Source organism: Balaenoptera borealis (genome assembly GCF_965194805.1).
Source record: "Balaenoptera borealis genome assembly, chromosome: 8".
Taxonomy (NCBI): Eukaryota; Metazoa; Chordata; class Mammalia; order Artiodactyla; family Balaenopteridae; genus Balaenoptera; species Balaenoptera borealis.
The window spans coordinates 41,910,003-41,932,962 of NC_138865.1; the positions used below are offsets into that span (position 1 = coordinate 41,910,003).

A 22,960-nucleotide genomic window follows, 5' to 3' on the forward strand; every position below is an offset into this window, starting at 1 on the left:
ACCCATGCCCCTTGCAGTGGAAGTCCCTGTTTTGTATATTCCTTGAGGAGGAAACAGGACCCTACCCCAAGGCTGCACTAATGTTTCTTGACTGTTCCTCGCTTGTCTCTGCAACCCCTTCCTTCCCTGATAAGCAACTTTCTGAATCTGCCCTTTTAAATTCAGGGAAGGTCAAGGAAGCTAAATGAAGCCTTTTCCTACAAACAAGAAATAGGGAACACGGAAAGGCTTTTGTATCCTAGAGGGCCCCACAGAGCCCTTCTCAGTTTCAAACGTATATATATACATACCTAATTTTTTTTTAATTTATTTTATTTTTGGCTGTGTTGGGTCTTAGTTGTTGCACGTGGGCTTTTCTCTGGTTGCGGCGAGGGGGGGAAGCGGGGTGCCACTCTTTGTTGCAGTGCGCGGGCTTCTCATTGCGGTGGCTTCTCTTGTTGCGGAGCACGGGCTCTAGGCGTGCAGGCTTCAGTAGTTGTGGCTCACGGGCTCTAGAGTGCAGGCTCAGTAGTTGTGGCGCACGGGTTTAGCTGCTCCGTGGCATGTGGAATCTTCCCGAACCAGGGCTTGAACCCATGTCCCCTGCCTTGGCAGGCAGATTCTTAACCACTGTGCCACCAGGGAAGCCCTACATACCTAATTTTATTTATAAATTTAGTGATACAAAGGATGTGTAAAACACAATTTACATATAACAAAATATAAATGCTCTTATTGGAAATTCCATATTCTCACAGAATGCTTTTGTTGCTATTTGACAAACTCTTGTATCCACAGCCAATCTATCTTTGCAGCTAACAAGGGTAGTTCCAACATAAACATTGGCTGATATTTTTGTTTATAGAGTGTTGTCCAACACCACCAAGTAATTCTCCAGTTCTCAGGTGGGCACAGACAGGGTACCCTCCATTGTAACTCAGTTCTGACACTATGTGTCAGATCTCACAGGTTAGGGGCTCAGTCCTACAGGACTGCCCTCAATTCAGATGCCAACTGCAAGCACACATTGCACCTGGACTTCTGACCAACCGGCTGTAAATTAGAGGTTCCCATGACCCCCTCCTTGGGTTCTTCATTTGTTAAAACAGGTCACAAATCTCAGGGAAATATTTACTTACGCTTACCAGTTTATTGTAAAGGATATTATAAAGGATACAGACGAGCAGCCAGATAAAGAGGTACACAGGTCAAGGTCCAGAAGGATCTTGAGAGCGGGAGTGGAATTGGGGTGTACCACCATCCAGTCCAGAAGCTCATCAAATCTTCCCTGAGGTCAGTGGGCGGGACTGAAAGTTCCAACTCTCTAATCACTGGGTCTTCCTGATGACCAGCTCCATCCTGAGGCTGTGTAGGGAACTCCTCCAGGTCATCCATTAGTATAACTCAGGTGGGAGAGAAAGGGTTTATTATGAATAACAAAAGACAGACAATCCTACCACTGAGATAATTACAAAGATTTTAGGAGCTTTGTGCCAGGAACCAGGGGCCAAATACAGTTTGTCTTCCAGCCCTCTGTATCTGTGGGTTCACACCCGCAGATTCAACCAAGGGAGGTTGGAAAATATTAAAAAGAAAGTTCCACAAAGTTCCAAAAAGCAAAACTTGAATTTCTTGTGCACTAGAAACTCTTTACATAGCATTTACATTGTATTAGGTATTATAAGTAATCTAGATAATTTAAAGTATACGGGAGGGGGAATTCCCTGGCAGTCCAGTGGTTAGGACTCCGAGCTTTCATTGTCTAGGGTGTGGGTTCAACCCCTGGTCGGGGAACTAAGATCTTGCAAGCCCCTGGCACTGCCAAAAAAAAAAAAAAAGTATACGGGAGGACGTGTATAGCTAGGTTAAATGCAAATACTATGCCATTTTATATAATGTACTTGAACATCTGTGGATACATCCTCTGGGGGGTGGGGTGGGATCCTGGAACCAATCCCTCTGGATGCTAATGAAATAAAATTCATAATTAATAGCGAGACAGAAATATTTAAACATAAAATTCTTCTTTGCCCCTTTGGGCCTCCTCCCTCCCCTTTACTGTGTATTGTGCATCTGCATTAACCAGACCTCCTTAGGCGATAACATTCCTTTTTAATCTCATCAAGAGTCACAACTCATTAGGAGATAACCTTCCTTCTTAATCTTACAAGGGGCCAACGTGACCCAGGAGCCACTGCTTTGTACCTGTAGATCTGGATTGTGTAAACTGTCAATAATATGTCATTTGATGTAAACCCTTTGTCTCAAGAACTTCTATAATTGTGCTTTGACCTCCAAGGGGCAGAACAGTCCTCAAAGCTTTCTGAAAGACTGTCTCCCGGGTTATAATCCTCAGGTTGGCTCTAGTAAAATTTTCCACTTTTTTTAGATTGACTATTGATTAATTTTTTCATCAACAATACCAAGGGACAACTGTATATTTCCTTAAAAATTTTGTTTTTAAATTTTATTGAAGTATAGTTGATGTACAATATTATGTGAGTTACAGTTGTACAATATAGTGATTCATAATTTTTAAAGATTATACTCCATTCATAGTTATTATAAAATATTGGCTATATTCCCTGTGTTGTACAATCCATCCTTGTAGCTTTTTTTTTGGCCATGCCACTTTTGGCTTGCAGGATCTTAGTTTCCTGTAAAAGGAGTGAACCCGGGCAGTGAAAACCCCAGGTCTTAACTATTGGACTGCCAGGGAATTCCCCTGTAGCTTATTTTATTTATTTATTCATAATTTCTATTTATTTATTTATTGAGCTGCTTTGGGTCTTCATTGCTACGTGTGGGCTGTCTCTAGTTGCGGCGAGTAGGGGCTACTCTTTGTTGCAGTGCGTGGGCTTCTCATTGTGGTGGCTTCTCTTGTTGCAGAGCATGGGCCCTAGAGTGTACGGGGCTTCAGTACTTGTGGCATGAGGGCTCAGTAGTTGTGGCTTGTGGACTCTAGAGTGCAGGCTCAGTAGTCATGGTGCACGAGCTTAGTTGCTCCGCGGCATGTGGGATCTTCCCGGACCAGGGCTTGAACCTGTGTCCCCTGCACTGGCAGGCGGATTCTTAACCACTGTGCCACCAGGGTAGTCCCTGTAGCTTATTTTATACATAATAGTTTGTACTTCTTAATCCCTTACCCTTATACTGCCCCTCCCCCCCTCCCTCTCCCCACTGGTAACCACTAGTTTGTTCTCTGTATCTGTGAGTATGCTTCTTTTTTGTTATATTCACTAGTTTGTTGTATTTTTTAGATTAACATATAAGTGATATCATACAGTGTTTTTCTCTGTCTAACTTATTTCACTTAGTATAATACCCTCCAAGTCCATGCATGTTGTTGCAAATGGCAAAATTTCATTCTTTTTTATGGCTGAGTAGTATTCCATTGTATATATGCACCACATCTTCTTTATCCTTTCATCTGTTAGTGGACACTTAGGTTGCTTCCATATCTTGGCAACTGTAAATAGTGTTACTATGAACATTGGGGTGCATGTATATTTTTGCATTAGTGTTTTTGTTTTTTTCTAACATATACCCAGGAGCAGAATTGCTGGGTTACATGCATATACTTTTTTTTTTGGCCACGACACCTGGCGTGTGAGATCTTAGTTCCCTGACCAGGAATCGAACCCATGCCCCCTGCAGTGGAAGTGCAGAGTCCTAACCACTGGACCACTCTGGAATTCCCAACATGTGTATACTTCTTATGACACAGTAAATGAGAGGAAAGTGTAGGAACTTCTCTCGTTCATCAGAGAAGTGAGCAACTTACTTGCTGAATTGAACAATAGCTTTTTATTTATTTATTTGACAAATTTATTTATTTGTCTTAGTTGCCGGCACATGGGATCTTCGTTGTGGTGCAAGGGCTTCTCTCTACTTGTGGCGTGTGGGCTCCAAAGTGTGCGGGCTCAGTAGTTGCAGAGTGCGGGCTCTCTAGTTGTGGCATGCAGGTTTAGTTGCCCTGCAGCATGTGGGATCTTAGTTCCCCGGCCAGGGATCGAACCCGTGTCCTCTGCATTGGAAGGCGGATTTTTAACCACTGGACCACTGGGGAAGTCCCTGAATAATAGTTTTTGAATGGTGGAAAAATATTTATTTAATTTTTGTGGTGTCCACAATGTAACAGCTACAGACACACTTTTGATATGCATTATTCATATTTTCTCCATCACTTTCTTAAGTCTAGACAATGACCCAAACTAGCCCTGATTTGTAGCATTTGCTGATTTCTGTGGGTAAATACTCCCACCATAGCCTATCTCAAGCTGCCAACAATGATGTCATTGAACATGAGTTAGGAAGAAATGCACAGTAGCACACCATTATATAGTTTTTCCACCACACAGATACAATAGCATAGATAATAGTAAAATTATTAGAAGGCAATGAATTGGAATATTTATTATCTTTATTTTTATATAACTTATTTAATTTTAAGTTTATGTAATTTAATTTTTGAGGACTTGCAAAATTTCTGAAAATTTAGCAATTGGCTCTCATGAGCCCACAGGAGCCAGCTCCAGCACACCCTGGTTTCCTTACTAGACTGTAAGCTCCATGAAAATAATACCTGGCACATAATATGTACTCAATAAATTCTTCTGGCATAGATGAATGAAAGTAATTTTAGTGTTATTTAGTTCCTTGCCACCTAAAGAACCTGACTAAATTAATTTGGGAGGGAAGTAAGAGGTGGGCACTATTTGAGCTGTTGTCAGACTCTCGTGCCTTTTCTGAAGAAATCTGGGAGCAGGTTAGATAAAGGGGTAAATTGGTCAGGGAGGCCTGAAATCTCCAGACTGAGGATGAGGAGAGTGGGAATGTCCATAACATTATCAGTTCAGTCATCCTCCACAATGCCACCATAATTTATTATTTTTTTAAAGCACATTTCTGCTGAAATCCCTGCCGTATCTTCTAGCCTTCAAGATAAAATTCTAAATTTTATCTAGGTCCTTCATGTTTCCAGCTTAATCACTATTACTGCATTCTATACCCCTATATCCAGCCTCATGGGGCCATTTACCTTCCCCTGAACTTGCTCTGCACTGTCTTGTCTTCAGACCTTTGCCCATGCTGGAGTCCCTTCCCTACCAGGAATGCCCCCCTACTCCTTTCTAACCCAGAGGCATCTCCATTTTTTCACATCCTGCTTGCATAGTTTCTCCTCTCTGAGGTCTTAGCTGGTACCCCATCCCCATCTCCTCTGGCATAATTAATTCTCTAGTATTTTCCTACATTGGAAGGATTTACATGGAGGAGATGTTGGTCAAGGATACAAACTTTCAGTTATAAGAAAATAAGTTCCGGGGCTTCCCTGGTGACGCAGTGGTTGAGAGTCTGCCTGCCAATGCAGGGGACACGGGTTTGAGCCCTGGTCTGGGAGGATCCCACATGCCGCAGAGCAACTAGGCCCGTGAGCCACAACTACTGAGCCTGCGCGTCTGGAGCCTGTGCTCCGCAACAAGAGAGGCCGCGACAGTGAGAGGCCCGCGCACCGCGATGAAGAGTGGCCCCCGCTCGCCGCAACTAGAGAAAGCCCTCGCACAGAAACGAAGACCCAACACAGCCAAAAATAAAAATAAAAAAATTAAAAAAAAAAAAAAAGAAAATAAGTTCCGAAGATCTAATGTACAGTATGGTGATTACAGTTAACAATACTGTCTTGTATACTTAAAGCTGCTATGAGAGTAGAGCTTTCATGTTCTCACCATAACAACACCACAAAAGAGGGAATTCCCTGGCAGGCCAGTGGTTAGGACTCTGCGCTTCCACTGCAGGGCACAGGTTCAATCCCTGGTTGGGGAACAAAGATCCCTCCCGCAGGCCACACAGTGCCACCAAAACAAACAAACAAAGAAAAACCCCACAAAATGGTAATAATGTAAGGTGAAGGACTTGTTAACTAACCTTATTGTGGTAAACATTCAGCAACATATATGTGTATCAAATCATCACATTGTATATCTTAAATTTATACAATGTTACATGTCAATTATATCTCAACAAAGCTGGAGAAAAAAAGAATTGACATATCTGTTTCCCTAAAAGATTATGAAAGCCTTGAGGACAGAATCTGATTCATTGTCTCCCATTGTCCAATTTAGCCTCAGGCATTTATTTAGTAGGCAACAGTAATTGTTTATCAAAGAGGCAGCCTAGGGAGAGGAAAGCATAACAGCTAATCTCTCTGGGCCTCAGATCCTCCTTTTTACAATAAGGATAATGTTTCCTTGCCTGCCAGGAAGCTGAAGGAGATGAGCTCACAAGTCATTTCCCAGATCCATGACCTACTTCACAATTTCCCCTAGAGCAGAGCCTGGTATCAGAAACGTTGAGAAGCACTGTGGTTTTGTCCTTCACCCCAAAGACATTTGATCCTACTTTAAGAAGCCAACAGGTGTAGCCATTCTGTCCCTGCAAAAGGCCATACTGAACTATCTTTGGCCCGGAACAAGGCCCAAGCTGCTGGGAGATTAGTGTTTGGCTGGCGGAATGTCAGGGAAGGTCTGGGCTGAACAGGTTATTAAGCCCCCTCCTTCCCCTGCCTGTGTGCTATGGGAGGTGCACTTTCTTCCACAGCCAGGCTGGGAATTTTCCTCATCCTCGTCAGAGCAGATTTCTCCTGGCCACTACCATGTGCATGTTCTTGGAAGCTCAATAGGAAAGTTTTGCCTAAGTTTACTCAGGAACTGAAAATTGACAGGCAAGTGAGTGCTGAGTGAAAATATTCTTTCTTTAGCGAGCACAGCTGCCCACCCTCAAGTTGGCAGAACTGGCGCCATACCAGCAGAGGATCTGAGGGGGTGGCCTCCTCATCTAAAATATCCACCCCTCCACCTGTCATTCCACCATTAGATCTTAATTCCTCAACGTCTCTAAGGAGGCTTTTCTGCTTCTAGAAACCCAATTGACATTCCAATTCCTCTGGAAAGTGAATTTTAGCTGGGATTAGTAATAGGAAGAAATAAATTCCTTAGCTTAGCATCAAGATACTATACAATCAGATGCTACTGACCTCTATAATTTTATCATCCACTACACTGATCCCCAGAGAACTCCCCCTTTAGCCAAACTGGTCTTTGAGCCTACCTTGCATTTATTTCCCCCTCTGCCTGCTGTTCACACAATTTCCCCTGCCTGGAATATTTGGCAACCCACCTTCCCCTAGTCTGTCTCTCTTCCTTTTCTTTTTCTTCCTTCTTTTTTTTTAATGGCTGCGTCAGGTCTTAGTTGAGGCATGCGGGATCTTTCGTTGCGGCTCACAGGCTTCTCTCTAGTTGTGGCGTGCTGGTTTTCTCTCTCTAGTTGTGGCGAGCGGGCTCCAGAGTGCATGGGCTCTGTAGTTTGCAGCACGTAGGCTCTCTCATTGAAGTGCGCAAGCTCAGTAGTTGTGGCGCATGGGCTCCATTGCCCCACAGCATGTGGGATCTTAGTTCCCCCTCCAGGGATTGAACCCGTGTCCCCTGCATTGGAAAGCGGATTCTTTACCACTGGACCACCAGGGAAGTCTCTCTCTTCCTTTTCTCAGTAGACATTTATTTATCACCTACTACAGTGAAGCACTGTATCAGGTTTTTTGTTTTTAATTGTTCACAGAGCCCAGAGCAAAGCTAGGCACATAGTGGGCATACAATAAACCCAAGGTCAAACTTGCCTTGTATTCTTTCCATCTCTAGAATCTGCTGAGTTATAATTTGGACACGCAGGCGGGTATGTATTGATTTCTGCATCTCCCTTGTAAGCAAAACGTAGAAGTGAAGGGCTCCCCTTGTGGCACAATGGTTAAGAATCCGCCTGCCAATGCAGGGGACACAGGTTCGAGCCCTGGTCCGGGAAGATCCCACATGCCACGGAGCAACTAAGCCTGTGCGCCACAACTACTGAGCCTGTGCTCTAGAGCCTGCAAGCCACAACTACTGAAGCCCGTGTGCAACAACTACTGAAGCCTGCGCTCCTAGACCCTGTGCTCTGCAACAAGAGAAGCCACCGCAATGAGAAGTCCTCGCACCGCAACGAAGAGTAGCCCCCGCTTGCTGCAACTAGAGAAAGCCCTCACACAGCAATGAAGACCCAACACAGCCAATAAATAAATAAATAAATAAATAAAATCTATTTAAAAAAATGTGAAAAACAGAATTTTAAAAGATAACCATTGAAAGTATCACTCTTCATTTTAAAAATATTGAGTATGCTTGCTATGAGCTAGAAATTCAGACATGAAAAGACATGCTCCCTTGTCTCTAGAAGCTTACAGTCTCATGGGGAGAGGCAGACAAAAATACTAATGATTTTGGAGAAAATAAAGCACTATGTTTGGAGTTAGGGAGACCTGGGTTTTAATCCTGACTCTGCAACTTGTTAGCAGTATGTTTTGAATTAACTCTTTCTGAGGGGTGATGATGATGATGATGATGGTACTTCAGAGTTGCGGTGGAAAAGTAAAGTAATTTCTATAAAACATCTTGCACTGGGCCTGGCACTTCACATGGGCTCAATAAATATTAGTTTTCCTTCTTTTCTCTTTAAACCACAAGTATTTACTGAGTCACTCCTCTGAGTCTCATGAGGGCTAGACCATGAGGGAATTTAGAACAAGTACCAGATGCGATTTTCTGCTAATTTATAGTCTGTTAGAGTAGCAAGACCCACACATATGAAGAGTTAATAATACTGTGAGACTGGATTAAGGAGGGCTGGGATTCCCTGGAGAGGTGGGCCTGGAGAGGAGGTGAGATCTACGTTGTGGAAGTGTAGGTATTGGGCGGTAGTGAAGGTAGGGAGTCGTGAAGGTCTTGGGATGCAGGAGTGGAGGGGCTCCAATGGGTAGGAGAGAGAAATAAAGTGGAGCAGGTAGTACGAACTGGACTGTGGAACACTTTGAGAAAAAGTCAGAGTTATTTTATGCTTATTTTCAAAGTACTGTGTTGATTTTTGAACAGAGGAGTGGTGTGTTTTAAAAATATAATTTCTCTATACATTTAAAATGTACTTAATCTATAAAGGATGGATATACAATTATCTTTGAAGGAAACATTTATGCATTAAGTGAGGTCTCTGACCTTGAGGACCAATGAAGCTTGGGTACAAGGTGTGTGTGGGGTGTCCTGTTCTTTTTTTTTTTTTATTTTTTATTCTAGCAGGGTGTCCTGTTCTTCATCAGACAGTAACGGTCCTAGGTCTTTCTACTTCCCCAACTATGCAATTACCAGAATGAAAACAAATCTCTTCCAAGGGGAAGGAAGGCAATTCTTTGCCAGTCCATATTCTTCCTGCTTAGTAGTGCTCTAACATCCCATGTGTACTAGTTTGTTAGGACTGCTCTAGGACAGTACCATAGACTAGGTGATTTAAACAACAGGACTCTATTTTCTCACAGTTCAGGAGAAGTCCAAGATCAAGATGTTGGCAGCATTGTTTTTTGTTTTTGTTTTTTTTCCTGAGACTTCTCTCCTTGGTTTACAGATGGCTATCTTCTCCCTTTATCTTCACATGGTCTTTCCTCTCTCACTAATGTTCTTATAAGGACCTAAGTCATATTGGATTACTGCTCACCCCAGTGACCTCATTTAACCTTAATTACCTCTTTAAAGACCCTGTCTCCAAATACAGTCACATTCTGTAATACTACTAGTGGTTAGGACTTCAGCATATGAATTTGAAGGAGACATAATTCAGCCTATAATACCACCCTAGAAATTCAGTCTTCTCTTGTTATTATATTCATATTTATATATCTTGGATTCCTCTCTTAAAGCATACAGCTTTCAATATCCCAGCTCTAAATGCTTTGTTTAAACTTTTTTTTTTTTTTTTTTTTGGCTGCGCTGTGCGGCATGAGGGATCTTAGTTCTTAGTTTTCTTAGTTCCCCAACCAGGGATCGAACCCGCACCCCTTGCAGTGGAAGCGTGGAGTCTTAACCACTGGACCGCCAGGGAAGTCCCTGTTTAAACATTTTTTAAATCATAAAAGACTTGTGTATTAAAGGCAATTTGAAAATACAGAAGTGAAAATGAGAAAGTGTTACCTACAATCCCATTATCTAAACATGGTCCATATTAATATTCTTTTGATGTATTTTTATAGCTTTTCCTATGCACAGTGTTCTTACATAGTTACATTCACTCAGCAGATTTGGTTTTGGCTTTTTATACCTAGCAGTATATAGCAAGCATTTCCCCATATCCTGGCATGTTCTTTGTAAATGTTATTTATAAAGGCTGCATAGTGTGGGATCTAGTAAGAATGCCATAATTTACTTAACCATTCCTCTACAGTCAGACGTGGAAGATGCTTCCAATTTTTTGCTGTTATAAATAAAGCTGTGAGAAATGTTTTTTTCGGCATAACAATTTTCCATATTTAAAATTATTTCCTTAGGGCAGAGTACCAGAATTGCTTTGGATGAAGGAGTTTTAATATATTATAACTTTTTGCTTTCCAAAAGGGTTTATGCCAACATATATTTCTATTAGGCAAATAAGAGAGTGCCTCTTTTATGAAACACTGATTAGCATTAAGTAACACCATTATTTTCACTCTTTATTAATTTGGTAGGCCAAATGCATATTATTGTTATAACTTTCAACTTAAAAAATTGTGAGACAAACATCTTCCCATATGTTTGTTGATGGGCTCTATTCCCTCTTTTAGGAATTGTTGGTATGCTTTGTCCTCTTATCTACAGAAATTTCAGGGTTCTCAATTTGTATGAACTTTTTTTTAAAAAAAATATTTACCTATTACTTAATTTATTTGGTTGCACTGGGTCTTAGTTGTGGCAGGCAGGTGCCTTAGTCACGGCTCCAGGGCTCCTTAGTTGCGGCAGGCGGGCTCCTTAGTTGTGGCATGCGAACTCTTAGTTGTGGCATGCATGTGGGATCTAGTTCCCTGACCAGGGATTGAACCCAGGCCCCCTGCATTGGGAGTGCGGAGTCTTATCCACTGCGCCACCAGGGAAGTCCCTGTATGAGGTTTTTTAATGGTAAAAATATTAGACATTCAAAAATTTGTTTCCTCCATCTATTGTTTATCTTTTTTTTTAATGTTACATAAAGAAGTTTTCTATTTAAGAGTTGTTTTATCTGTTTATTGCTTCCTTTCTGCCTCTCCATGCCTTGAATATTTATTTGTTTCCTTAAAGCGTTTCTATTTTACTTATTTATTTAAATTAAATTTTTAAAAATTATTTATTTTATTTTGGCTACACCGGGTCTTCGTTGTGGTGCACGGGCTTCTCTAGTTGCAGTGTGCAGGCTCTCTAGTTGTGGCGTGTGGGCTTAGTTGCCCCACGGCATGTGGGATTTTAGTTTCCCAACCAGGGATCGAACCCACGTCCCCTGCATTGGAAGGCAGATTCTCAACCACTGGACTACCAGGGAAGTTCCAAGGTTTGCTATTTTAAAAAAATGACAATTCTTGTTCACTAAATCAGGCTGTTTTTTTGACTAAACCAAGCTGAGTGGCGGCCTGGTTTAGTGGAAAGAGCAGGCTTTGAAGTCATAGTTTAGAATACTGGGTCTGCTATTTAAGGTGTCCTCTCCTCTCTGTTCTGTAAAATCTGAATATCTACCTTGAATATTTGTAATTGGGATAAAAATAAGATGGACATATATAGCACTGTGCCTGACAGACAATAAATATTTACCCCCTTATCTTTAAACCATTTTGGTACAGAGAGTGCAGTGTGGCTCTAAATCTTTCCCCCAGATTGGTAATAAATTGTCTCACTACTTACTTTTTTTAAAAAAATATTTATTTATTTATTTGGCTGCGCTGGGTCTCAGTTGCCCCAGGCAGGATCTTCGTTGCAGCACGCGGGATTATTTGTTGTTTTTTTTTAGTTGCGGCATGCAGACTTCTTAGTTGTGGCATGCATGCAGAATCTAGTTCCCCGACCAGGGATCGAACCCAGGCCCCCTGAATTGGAGCTCGGAGTCTTATCCACTGGACCACAAAGGAAGTCCCATCCCACTACTTACCTTTTTTTCTTTTTATTTATTTATTTAGTTTTGGCTGTGTTGGGTCTTCATTGCTGCGCGTGGGCTTTCTCTAGTTGCGGCGAACGGGGGCTACTCTTCGTTGTGGTGCACAGGCTTCTCACTGCGGTGGCTTCTCTTGTTGCGGAGCACAGGCTCTAGGCGCGCGGGCTTCAGTAGTTGTGGCACGCAGGCTCAGTAGTTGTGGCACATGGGCTTAGTTGCTCTGCGACATGTGGGAGCTTCCCGGACCAGGGATCGAACCCGTGTCACCTGCATTGGCAGGTGGATTCTTAACCACTGTGCCACCAGGGAAGCCCCCTCACTACTTACTTGTAACTACTGTCTGCTAAGACATAATCTGTCTCTTAGAAGTGGACAACAAGCAAGCTCCTTTCACAGTGGTGGTTGTTTGTAGAAGTCTAGCTTAGACTCCTTAATTAACTTTTTTCTGTCCCTCTGGGTCTTTTTAGTAAGTTTTTTCCTGCTACCTTAATGCTAGGAAGAGTATATATTGAAACTGGGATATCTCAGTTTGCCCCCAGTATTTTAGGCGTAACAACTTTGAGAGTTATGATGAACTATTTTGTTATGCTAAATTAGTCTCTGTCTCTCCTACTTTAGTCTGGACTCTGGTCCGTACAGATGATACATGACATTCTATATTGAGGCCCATGTATTTTCAGCCACTAAAGGCAAGTCTGTTTGAACAAAAGAAAAAATTAACCTGGCAGAAAATTAACAATATTACTGGATCTTAGTATTAGCTAATATTTGTTAAGCACTTACAGCGTGCCAGACAATGTTCTAAGTATTTGCTTGTATTAATTCAGTTTTTTCAACCTGCAGATCTAGATGTATTCGTGGGTCAAGAATTCAGTTTAGGACTTCCCTGGTGGCACAGTGGTTAAGAATCCACCTGCCAATGCAGGGGACACAGGTTCGATCCCTGGTCTGGGAAGATTCCACATGCTGTGGAGCAACTAAGCCTATGTGCCACAACTACTGAGCCTGCGCTCTACAGCCTGTGAGCCACAACTACTGAGCCTGCGTGCCACAACTACTGAAGCCCACACACCTAGAGCTCGTGCTCCACAACAAGAGAAGCCACCGCAATGAGAAGTCCGCACACCGCAACAAAGAGTAGCCCCCTCTCACCACAACTAGAGAAAGCCTGCGTGCAACAACAAAGACCCAATGCAGCCAAAAATAAATAAATAAATATATTAAAAAAAAAAAAAAAGAATTCAGTTTAGTCGGTTGTGACCAGCCTTTTTAAAAAAATTATCTTGAAATAATTTAAGCCTTAAAGAAGAGCTGCAAAGATAGAAAAGAGAGTTTCTGTATACCTTTCATCTAGCTTCTTTGAATGTTAACATTTTCTGTAATCCTGGTAAGAAATGAACAAAACCTTTAAGCTACAGACTTTATTCAGATGTCCCCACTTTTTCCATTAATTTCCCTTTTCTATCCCAGAATCCAGACCAGGATCCCACATTGCATTTAGTTGTCATTAGTCTCTTCTGATCTGCATCAGTTTATCAGTTTTTGCATGTTCTTTATAACTTTGACCCACTTGTATAGTACTGGTCAGGTATTTTGTATAATGTTCTTCAGTTTGGGTTTGTCTGCTATTTTCTTACAATAACACTCAGGTGATAGATTTTGGGGAAGAATACCACAGAGATGTGCCCTTCACATTGCCTCATATCAGGGTGTACATGATATCAACATGATTTTAAAATTTTTTATTTTTTAATTAAAGTTTCATTTTTAATTTAATTTTAATTTTTCTATTTTTATTTCTATTTTTTCAGCATGACTTCTTACTGTGCTGGTAACCTTGGCCACTTGGTTAAGGTGGTGTCTGTCAAGTCTCTACATTGTAAAATTATTATTTTTCCCATTCCTTTTTTTTTTTTAAACGTATTTATTTATTTATTTATTTTTGGCTGCCTTGGGTCTTCGTTGTTGCGCGCAGTCTTTCTCTAGCTGCGGCGAGAGGGGTCTACTCTTCCTTGCGGTGAACGTGCTTCTTCTCATTGTGTGGCTTCTTTTGTTCTGGAACACGGGCTCTAGGCATGCGTGTTTCAGTAGTTGTGGCACGTGTGCTCGGTAGTTGTGGCTCGTGGGCTCTAGAGTGCAGGCTCAGTAGTTGTGGTGCACGGGTTTAGTTGTTCCGCGGCACGTGGGATCTTCCCAAACCAGGGATCGAACCTGTGTTCCCTGCACTGGCAGGTGGATTCTTAACCACTGTCCCACCAGGGAAGTCCCTGGTCTCTCTTTTCTTAAAGTTAATCTTTAATTAAAACACCAGTACTACTCCGTGTAGAAAATTAAAACATTATAGATTTCACTAGCACCCTCAATCACAAACCCTCTTTCCGACTTCTCAGATACAGCTGTTATCAGGTTTATATACATCCTTTTGGAAGTGTTTTCTTATGCTCTTTTCATTAAGTCTTTGCTTCTCAAGGGTGATTTTCATCTTAGACTCTCCCACACCTTTCTGTACGGCAGGAATACAAAAAGGAGAAAGACTGAATTGACCAGACAAAATCCTAGCTCACTGTCAAAAGAGAGAGAAGATACATCTACACATGAATGGTCATGATAATAAGTTGTTTGTTAAAGGCACAGCCTGAGCGTTCTTTGATCAATGCAGATGAATAACAAAGGCTTCCCCTGAACTGAGCAGGACATTAAGGTTCCAAGTGTTTTTCATCAAGTAATTTAATCTGCAACTAGTCTATTATTGAAACTAGCAAGTTAGTAATTAGCATAGTGCCCTACACAAAGATCACTATATGCTAACTCCCTTCTCACCTTTACTTAGACCTGTTGTGCCCAAAGGATGCATACAGGGTGTGAAAATAATTACTAATACTTACTGAGGGTTTATTCTGTGCCAAAGTGGTAGTTCACATCATCTCATTTAATTTCACAAGCAGGTGAAGTGGTGTTATCACAAAGAAAAGCTCGAATTGAGGTAAGGTCTGGTGGACTCCGAAGTCTGTGTGTCTAACCAGTCTCGGATACGGCCTTTGAGGATCAAATAGGCCAGTAAATGAGAAAATACTTTAAACTTTAAAATACTATGCTACAATTATAAACCATTATCTTCTTCTTTATGCCTAATTCCTGGAGTTAAAACAGGTGAGGTCATTTTGCAAGGCGGGTTATTCATTGTTTGGAGATAGAAAACCTGCTTTGGGTCTCTTCAGCCAGGAAACCGAATGCTTTCCCTACGCTTAAAACCGGGACAATCCCTGCCTCAAAGGGTTGATTCTATGATTTAATAAAATTGGTTGTATAAACGACCGACAACGAGTGGGCTTTCAATAAATGTTAGTGTTTTCAGGCAGAAGGGGCTTGGGGATGCAGAATTTGAGCCCACATTCAACAGGACCGAAGCTGCGAGGCTCCTCCCGCCCCGTGGAGATGCTGCTTGAAGCCAGGTGGGTGCCGCGGCAACCTTTGCAAGCCGTTGGCATTTTCCCGCGCAGGAGGGCGGGGCGGAGCGTGAGCCCGGCAACGTGGTAGCGGAACCCCACGCCCCCGCCGGGACTACATCTCCCAGTAGGAACCACGCTCAGCCACCTGGCGGTGTCCTAGGTTATTAGTCTCAGATGCTAACCCCGTCCTCTTTCCGTCTCGGCCTTCCCTCGGTCCGAAGTCACAGGCGCACCATCTACGAACCCGGGAGGGGAAGGATGTGGTGGTGGGTGCCTTTGCTGTGCAGCAGGTTGGGAGTCGTGGCCCCCTCGCACAACGTTTGGGAGGCTAGGGTCGTCTTGAGTGGTTGGACCATGTCACGTGACGAGGGGAAAGCGGCCGCAGGGGAGTGACCTGGGGGTGCCTTGAGAGGTCATCACAGAGCGACAACGCTGCTCTTGTGGGCATCCTGGATGCGGTGGGTAGTAAGTCCCTGATAACTCCGAGTACGAGAAATTCCGTTAAATCTCCCTTATTGGCTCCATCCGCATACCTCCCCGCACCTCGGAGCTGTTGGCCTCGCCCAGTGGGCGTCGGGGGCTGCTAAAGGAAGCGACGCGCTCTGTGGGCGGGCTGATGAGCCGCCGCAGCGAGCTAAGTGCAGCGGCTCCTCCTTCGCGCGTGACGTGGCGGTCACGTGACGGGCCGGACCGCCTCTGCCGCCGCCGCTTTGTAAGAGGCACATTGGCAGGTAACGAGCAGCGGCGGCGGCGGCGGCGGGTCCCGAGTCCAGCGAGAGCAGCAGCGGTAATTGGCACCCTCTCTCTCTCCTTTCCCGTTCCAGGTCGCTGAGCGCTGCAGCTTGCGCTTCGTAGTCCTGGGTTCAGCTCTTCTTTCCTCCAGACCCCTTCATACTGCCCCAGCGCCCACCGTGAGATCTAGCCGAGCTTCCCTCGCCGGCTTCGTGCGTCCTCAGTTTGCCCGGGCCTGGGTGCTGTCCTTCCTCTCCCCCGCGGGTTGTCCTGTGCTCCTTCCTGCCTACCCGGATCCTTGGCGGCCCGGCTCCACCCAGCCCCAGGGGGCGCCTACCCCTCCCCCCCCGTCGGGTTTGTGCCCTGGAGGGTGTGGTTTTTCTCTCCCACCGTTGTCCCTCCCTGCCTGTCCCCTCGCGCTCCCGCGCCACGCTGTCGCTGACCACCTTTCCGCTTTCACGCCTGTCGCTAGTCCTGGGACTGGACATCTCAGAGCCCAACTTCTGCACTCTCTAGCCTTTCCCGGCTAGCCGGAGGCATAGTTCAGTTCTATTTCTCCTCATTCTGGAAGGCTTTGGTGTCAGACACTTGGGACTCAGTTTTCCTCCTCAGTCCTAGTTTCTGTAGTCTGGCTGTGTCACAGTTCTTTAGTGTAGGTTTGAGAGGGGCTTTGTAATTAAATCGCTCTCTTTTATAACATTATTCCAAATGTTATTCTTTAATTGGTGCATTGCATCTCAGTTTTCTTTGCCGTTGAATCGCTTTCCCACTCTGCTTTCCCACCTTTTCCCCTGGATTTTCAATCTAATTAGTTGTCCAGGCATTTCAGGTGCCATCACTAGTCTCACCACTCTGGTCTTCGTTTATCCTTGTTCTCTCTAGGAGTTGATTCCATCATTATTCCTGTTATTTCCTGTTTGACATAGTCCTGTAGTTTACTTCCACCTCTGTTGGATATTGTTTCTACTTGTATCCGCCGAGGTGTCTCTACCAGTATTTAGGCTTACTTTCTTCTGCTTTTCTGTGCCCTAACAATTGAGAGCTGAGGTCTCCATAAGATATCCAAAGATCATCTTTTATTTGAAGGGCATATAATTCACTTTTTGGGTGAACCCAGTTACTTTATATTTTCTCTTCGATTATGATAGTAATTTTTTAAACCAAGGGGTATGTCAGTAGTTAGTGTGTTCCTCACTTTTCACCATGAATTGTACATTCGTAATTTTTAGTGTCAGTTTGTCTAACAAAAGTGGAAGGAAGGTGAACATAATACCTAAGCGCTCCTATATCCTAGGGATTGGGTGACTCGGGTGGTGTCTGTCTCAGGAAAGGGAATAAATTCCACTCTGGAGATGGTAGGGTCGTCCAGTGCACCAGCGTCTCTTACCTACCTGCAGAGAGCCCCTTGGTTAGGGCTACCCTCCCATTGCTGTGAGGCCTTCACTTATCATTAGGCAGAAGTGATTAGTTTTCCCCACACTACGTTTCTGCTCGCTTGCAATGTGTTCCTCCTGATTTTTCCTCCTTAAGGCTAGTTCCCATGTGTGGTGAGATATTTCCCCCGCCCCTGTCCTCTTGCTTCCCACAGCTCTGATTTTCTCCGCCTGCTTCCTTGTAGTTTCTGACCTTAGATAATTAAAACGATTGAGAGAAGGGAGGTTTTTGTTGTGATTGAAATACGAGTGGAAATGGTGCCATGGGAATGAGGCCATGGGAAAGGGTTGTGGTAGTTGCCCCTCCTGCCTATTTCCTGCTGCTCTGGTTTCCTCTGGCCTCTCTCTTTAAATGTGGGCTGGACCAGCAGTAGTCACATGGAGCTGCCTTTAGAACCAGGCTGGAACAACAGTAACACGTCTGCTTCCCTTTCCTCGTAACTGGTGCAGCCTGTGCAGTGCTCACCAGGAGTGTCTCTTGGTATTAGCCTGAGTGACTTTTATTGTTTGGTGAGAAATGGTAGGAGAACATGGAGGAGAATGGGTTTATTTCAGTATCTGTGTTTTGATGGGAACTGGTTGCTCTCTCTACTCCCTTGAGTATAAACTACACATAGGGAGTATAAACCAGTCTTGAAGGTTTGAACTGGTCTGAAGTGAAGCCTTTACTTTTGAAGTGTTGATTCCTCAGTTCTTTTTTTTTTTTTTTTAATGACAACTTAACTGTTAAGATTTTGTTGTTGTTGTTATAAGACACTTTTTTGGGGGGGGGGTAAGTGTATTTTAAAGGATTAATGCCTGCTCAAAAGAAATGGTCTGCATGAATTCACAGACTGTGAAGTTCCTTTGCTTTTAAACAAATCTATCTTGTGAGGCAACCGGTAAGTCAGCAATTATCAGTTAGCTCTTAGTTGTTAATTTGAGTATATGGAGTGTCCTTTAAAAGCTAAATAGTGTGGCACTGGTGGTGTTGACTGGTGAGATGGTGGATCTCTGATAGAGCTCAGAAGCAGCTGTTTTCTCTTTACCCCAAAAGGAGAGTGGAGATATAACTTGAAGTAAGGCAAAGACAGGAAATATCACTTTGGAAGCCTGTGGTAGGTTTTGAAATATTTTTGACCCAACTATCAAATAAGTATTTAGGGATGGAGTCCTTTTTTTCTTTTTTAAGTCCAAAGACCAAATTAGTTGGGTTTGTTTTGACAATTATAATGCAAACTATGTATGCTGAAATTTCCTATTCTTTTTTTTTTTTTAATTTTTAAAATTTTTTGACCATGTCACGCAGCATGTGGGATATTAGTTCCCACACCAGGGATCAAACCTGCGCCCCCTGCAGTGGAAGCGCAGAGTCTTAACCACTGGACCGCTGGGCAAGTCCCCCTCCTACCTTTTTTTTTGTTCGTTTGTTTTCTTGACAGTGTTTGTTTCAAAGATGTGCCTCCTGTGCTTTTTAAAGAAAGTTATTTTAGTTTTTTTAAAAAAAATATTTATTTATTTTTGGCTGCGTTGGGTCTTCGTTACTGCAGTGGGCTTTCTCTAGTTGCTGTGAGCGGGGGCTACTCTTCATTGCGGTGAGCAGCCTTCTCATTGTGGTGGCTTTTCTTGTTGCGGAGCACCAGCTCTAGGCGAGCAGGCTTCAGTAGCTGTGGCACATGGACTCAGTAGTTGTGGCTCGCGGGCTCTAGAGTGCAGGCTCAGTAGTTGTGGCACACGGGCTTAGTTGCTCCGTGGCATGTGGGATCTTCCCGGACCAGGGCTCGAACCCGTGTCCCCTGCATTGGCAGGCGGATTCTTAACCACTGCACCACCAGGGAAGTCCCATTATTTTAGTTGTGAAATTTCTTGGCCTAGGTATTGAAGAACAGGTTCGTGAATTTCTGGCTGACATAGCATGTGTACTACAGTGAGTTTCAATTTTCAGAAAACTCATTTTCATACTGGAGTTATGAACTCAATTAAATTGGAACCCATTTAACTATTTGGAATTAATTTATGAAACAGGGCTTGGACTAAGGAGTAGTTGTTTCATTTTAGACTAGGCAATGCTCTACTTTTAAAGATTGTTAGGAATGTGTTGCTTGTTTTTCTTCATTTGGAACTCTAAAAATAAAAGAACGTATATTTGATTGATTAGGTCAGAAATTTCATTATGCTAATACTTTCAAGGATTTGTAGACGAGAGAATTTCATTTGGATTTAGACCTGTTGCTGTAACTTTGTTTCTTGTGTTATAATTAACTTTTTAAGTAAGATGTCACATAGGAACTTACTCATTTAAAGTTATGCTGTACATACACAACCCAGTAATACTTTATTTGGCCATGTCACAGCCTGTGGGATCTTAGTTCCCCGACCGGGGATCGAACACGTGCCTTCTGCAGTGGAAGTGTGGAATCCTAACCACTGGACTGCCAGGGAATTCTCCCCAAAATACTTTAGTGCTTTAATATTTACTCAGAAATTTTTACCTGTCTTAATCTTCTCATCAAAGCAGTCCTAGATATACCTATGAAGACTTTTGGAAGCTCAGAGTTGCTTCTCTTTATTAATGTCTTTCTCTCTCTTTGCTTTCTTTAATTCTTTCCACTCCCATCCTCCTTCTTTCTGTTTTCCTCTTATTCCTCTCTTTCCCTTGTTTTCTCTTTCTCTCTCTGTCTCTTTTTTTTGCCTTCTTCTGTTCCTTCACCCCCATACAAAAACACTCAAGTCTCAACTGAGGAGGTTGTATTCCTTCTGACTCTCTTTGCCACCATAACATGCTGCTTCCCAAGCAAGCAGATGAAAACCTGCAATACCTTTGCAATCTCATGGGCTTGGGGAAGGTGTATAGTGCTACCTGTATTGTGCATGTCTACACAGCTGGAATGCGTGCTCTTTGAAAGGTGGGATTTTTCATTTGATAATAATATAATGTTTGTCATTGTCAGATCATAAGCAAGAGAATAAGTGGGCTTAAAAAATACAAGTTTAACTGAAATAGGGTCTGGGAAAAAAGTGACTGGCTTTAGGATTGATTGACAAGCCTCACTTTAAGTTGTTTTCTATACCAAACCAGTTCCTCTCCCTCTCTTTTTTCAAGTTAATTTACAAATTTCCATTTTAAAGTTGGTTTTTGAGTCAGGTTGGCTGGCACTCTTTTACATAAGAAAATACATTTTAGAAAATTTGAAAAAAAGGAGACTTAAAATGGTTTTAACATTTTAGAATAAATCCTTTCTTTTTTTCCCTACGTGAAGTATATACTTTTTAAAAAGTGAGATTGTACTTTGCATACTTACTGATTTTTTATTGAAAAATACAGAGTACACACCAAAGGAGGTATATGAGGTAGAAAAACACGTGTAGAGTTTTCAAAAACGAGTTAAATGACCAACCAAGAAATAGAACATTAATGCTACCTAAAATCCCCATATCCTAGGCGTTACTTTTTCTCTTTCCCAGGGGTTATCATTACCCTATATTTTGGCCTTATTATTTTTTAGAATAATGTTTACTTGGTATGTATCCATAAACAATATATAGTTTAGTATTGCCCATTTTCAGTCTTGATCTAAATGGGATTGTATGATTCTTCTGATACTTTTATATGTTTTAGATTCATCCACATTGATTCTTACAACTCTCCATCATTTTCAGTAGTGTGGTATTCCATTGTAAGGATATGCCACATCTTATTCTATTGCGATGGATGTTCGTCTCATTTCCAGTTTTTTTGCAATTACAAATTATACTCATTCCCCTTGTGAACATTTGCACCCCACCTCAGAACAAGTACAGTAAACTAATTTGCTGAGACTATGTATAACTGAGAGTGGAATTTTTGGGTTGTGTGTGAGGTGTGTGTAACTTTACTAGGTAATCCCAAACTATTTTCCATAGTATTGTACAGTCGTTCTTAATTAGGCGCCACATTTGAACCACAGAACACAGAAAGTTGAGTGACTATTTTCTCAGTTCTCTTGAGGATGTTCCATAGCTAGTATCATTCTAGACACCTACAGAAGAATTTAATTCGTACATACAATGGATACTATAGACATTGGAACTTAATTCGCAAGACCGAATGGGTAAGAGCTCCATATCCTTGCTAACATTTGGTATTGATTTAATTTTTAGTTTTAGCCAATTCTAGTGGCATGTTTTAGGTAGATCTTTTATGAACAACACACGGCTGGATTTTGCTTTTTAATACAAGCTGCCAACTTCTCTTTTAACTGGAGCATGGAGACCATTCATGTTTATGGTAATTATGGATGTTTTGGATATATTTCTGCCATACCTTTTTTTAAAAAAGTTATTTATTTATTTTTGGCTGCATTGGGTCTTCGTTGCTGCGCGCGGGCTTTCTCTAGTTGCGGTGAGCGGGGGCTACTCTTCGTTGCAGTGTGTGGGCTTCTCATTGGCAGTGGTTTCTCTTGTTGCAGAGTACAGGCTCTAGGTGCGTGGGCTTCAGTAATTGTGGCACGCGGGCTCCGTAGTTGTGACTTGCGGTCTCTAGAGCACAGGCTCAGCAGTTGTGGCACATGGGCTTAGTTGCGACCAGGCATGTGGGATCTTTGTGGACCAGGGATTGAACCTGTGTCCCCTGCACTGGCAGGTGAATTCTTAACCACTGCGCCACCAGGGAAGTCCTGCCATACGGTCTTATACTTGCCTGGTGTTTATTGTTTTTCTGTCCTTTTGCAGTTTTAATTCTTTTTTCTGTTTGCTTTCCTCCAATTAAAAAAATTTTTTTCAAATCTATAAAAGCTGAAAGAGTATAATGTGTACCTTTTAAGTAGAGTTACTACTTAATATTTTGCCACATTTTTTTCTGTATATACTCCACACATTATCTTCTGTGGCTGAATGATTTGAAAGTGAAATGCAAACATCTTGACATTTATGCCTAAATATTTCCTTAGCAAGTGTCTCTTTACAACAAAAAGCTTCTCTTACAAACAGCCACAATAACATTATTACACCTAGGAAAGTGAATAATTATTTAAAAATGTATAATGTCAATAAAAATCTGATATAAATCCACATTCAGATTTTCCCAATTGTTCAGAAAATGTCTTTTATAACTCCCTATTCAATCAGGGTTTCTGATTTACCCTATTTAGGTATTGTCACTGAAGTACACTAATGAATGATAATCCATTTCTTTCTTCTTTTTTGTTTTTTAGAGCTTAGGCTAGTATTTTTTTTTTTTAATTTATTTATTCATTTTTGGCTGTGTTGGGTCTTCGTTTCTGTGCGAGGGCTTTCTCTAGTTGTGGCAAGCGGGGGCCACTCTTCATCGTGGTGCGCGGGCCTCTCACTAGCGTGGCCTCTCTTGTTGCGGAGCACAGGCTCCAGACGCGCAGGCTCAGTAGTTGTGGC

At 42.4% G+C, this 22,960-nt stretch overlaps 1 protein-coding gene across 3 annotated transcripts in view; it reads left to right on the forward strand.

Moving 5' to 3' along the window:
* Positions 1 to 16,079: 16,079 nt before the first annotated feature.
* The window catches only part of UBAP2 (ubiquitin associated protein 2), a 124,976-nt gene continuing 118,095 nt past the window's right edge, over positions 16,080 to 22,960 (forward strand). For 2 of the 3 annotated variants that reach the window (XM_082402410.1, XM_082402409.1), the window contains exon 1: positions 16,118 to 16,215. The gene's annotated coding sequence lies outside the window, so the exon portion shown is untranslated. Of the gene's footprint in view, positions 16,216 to 22,960 lie in introns of all 3 variants that reach the window. The other variant, XM_082402408.1, reaches the window with a different exon arrangement.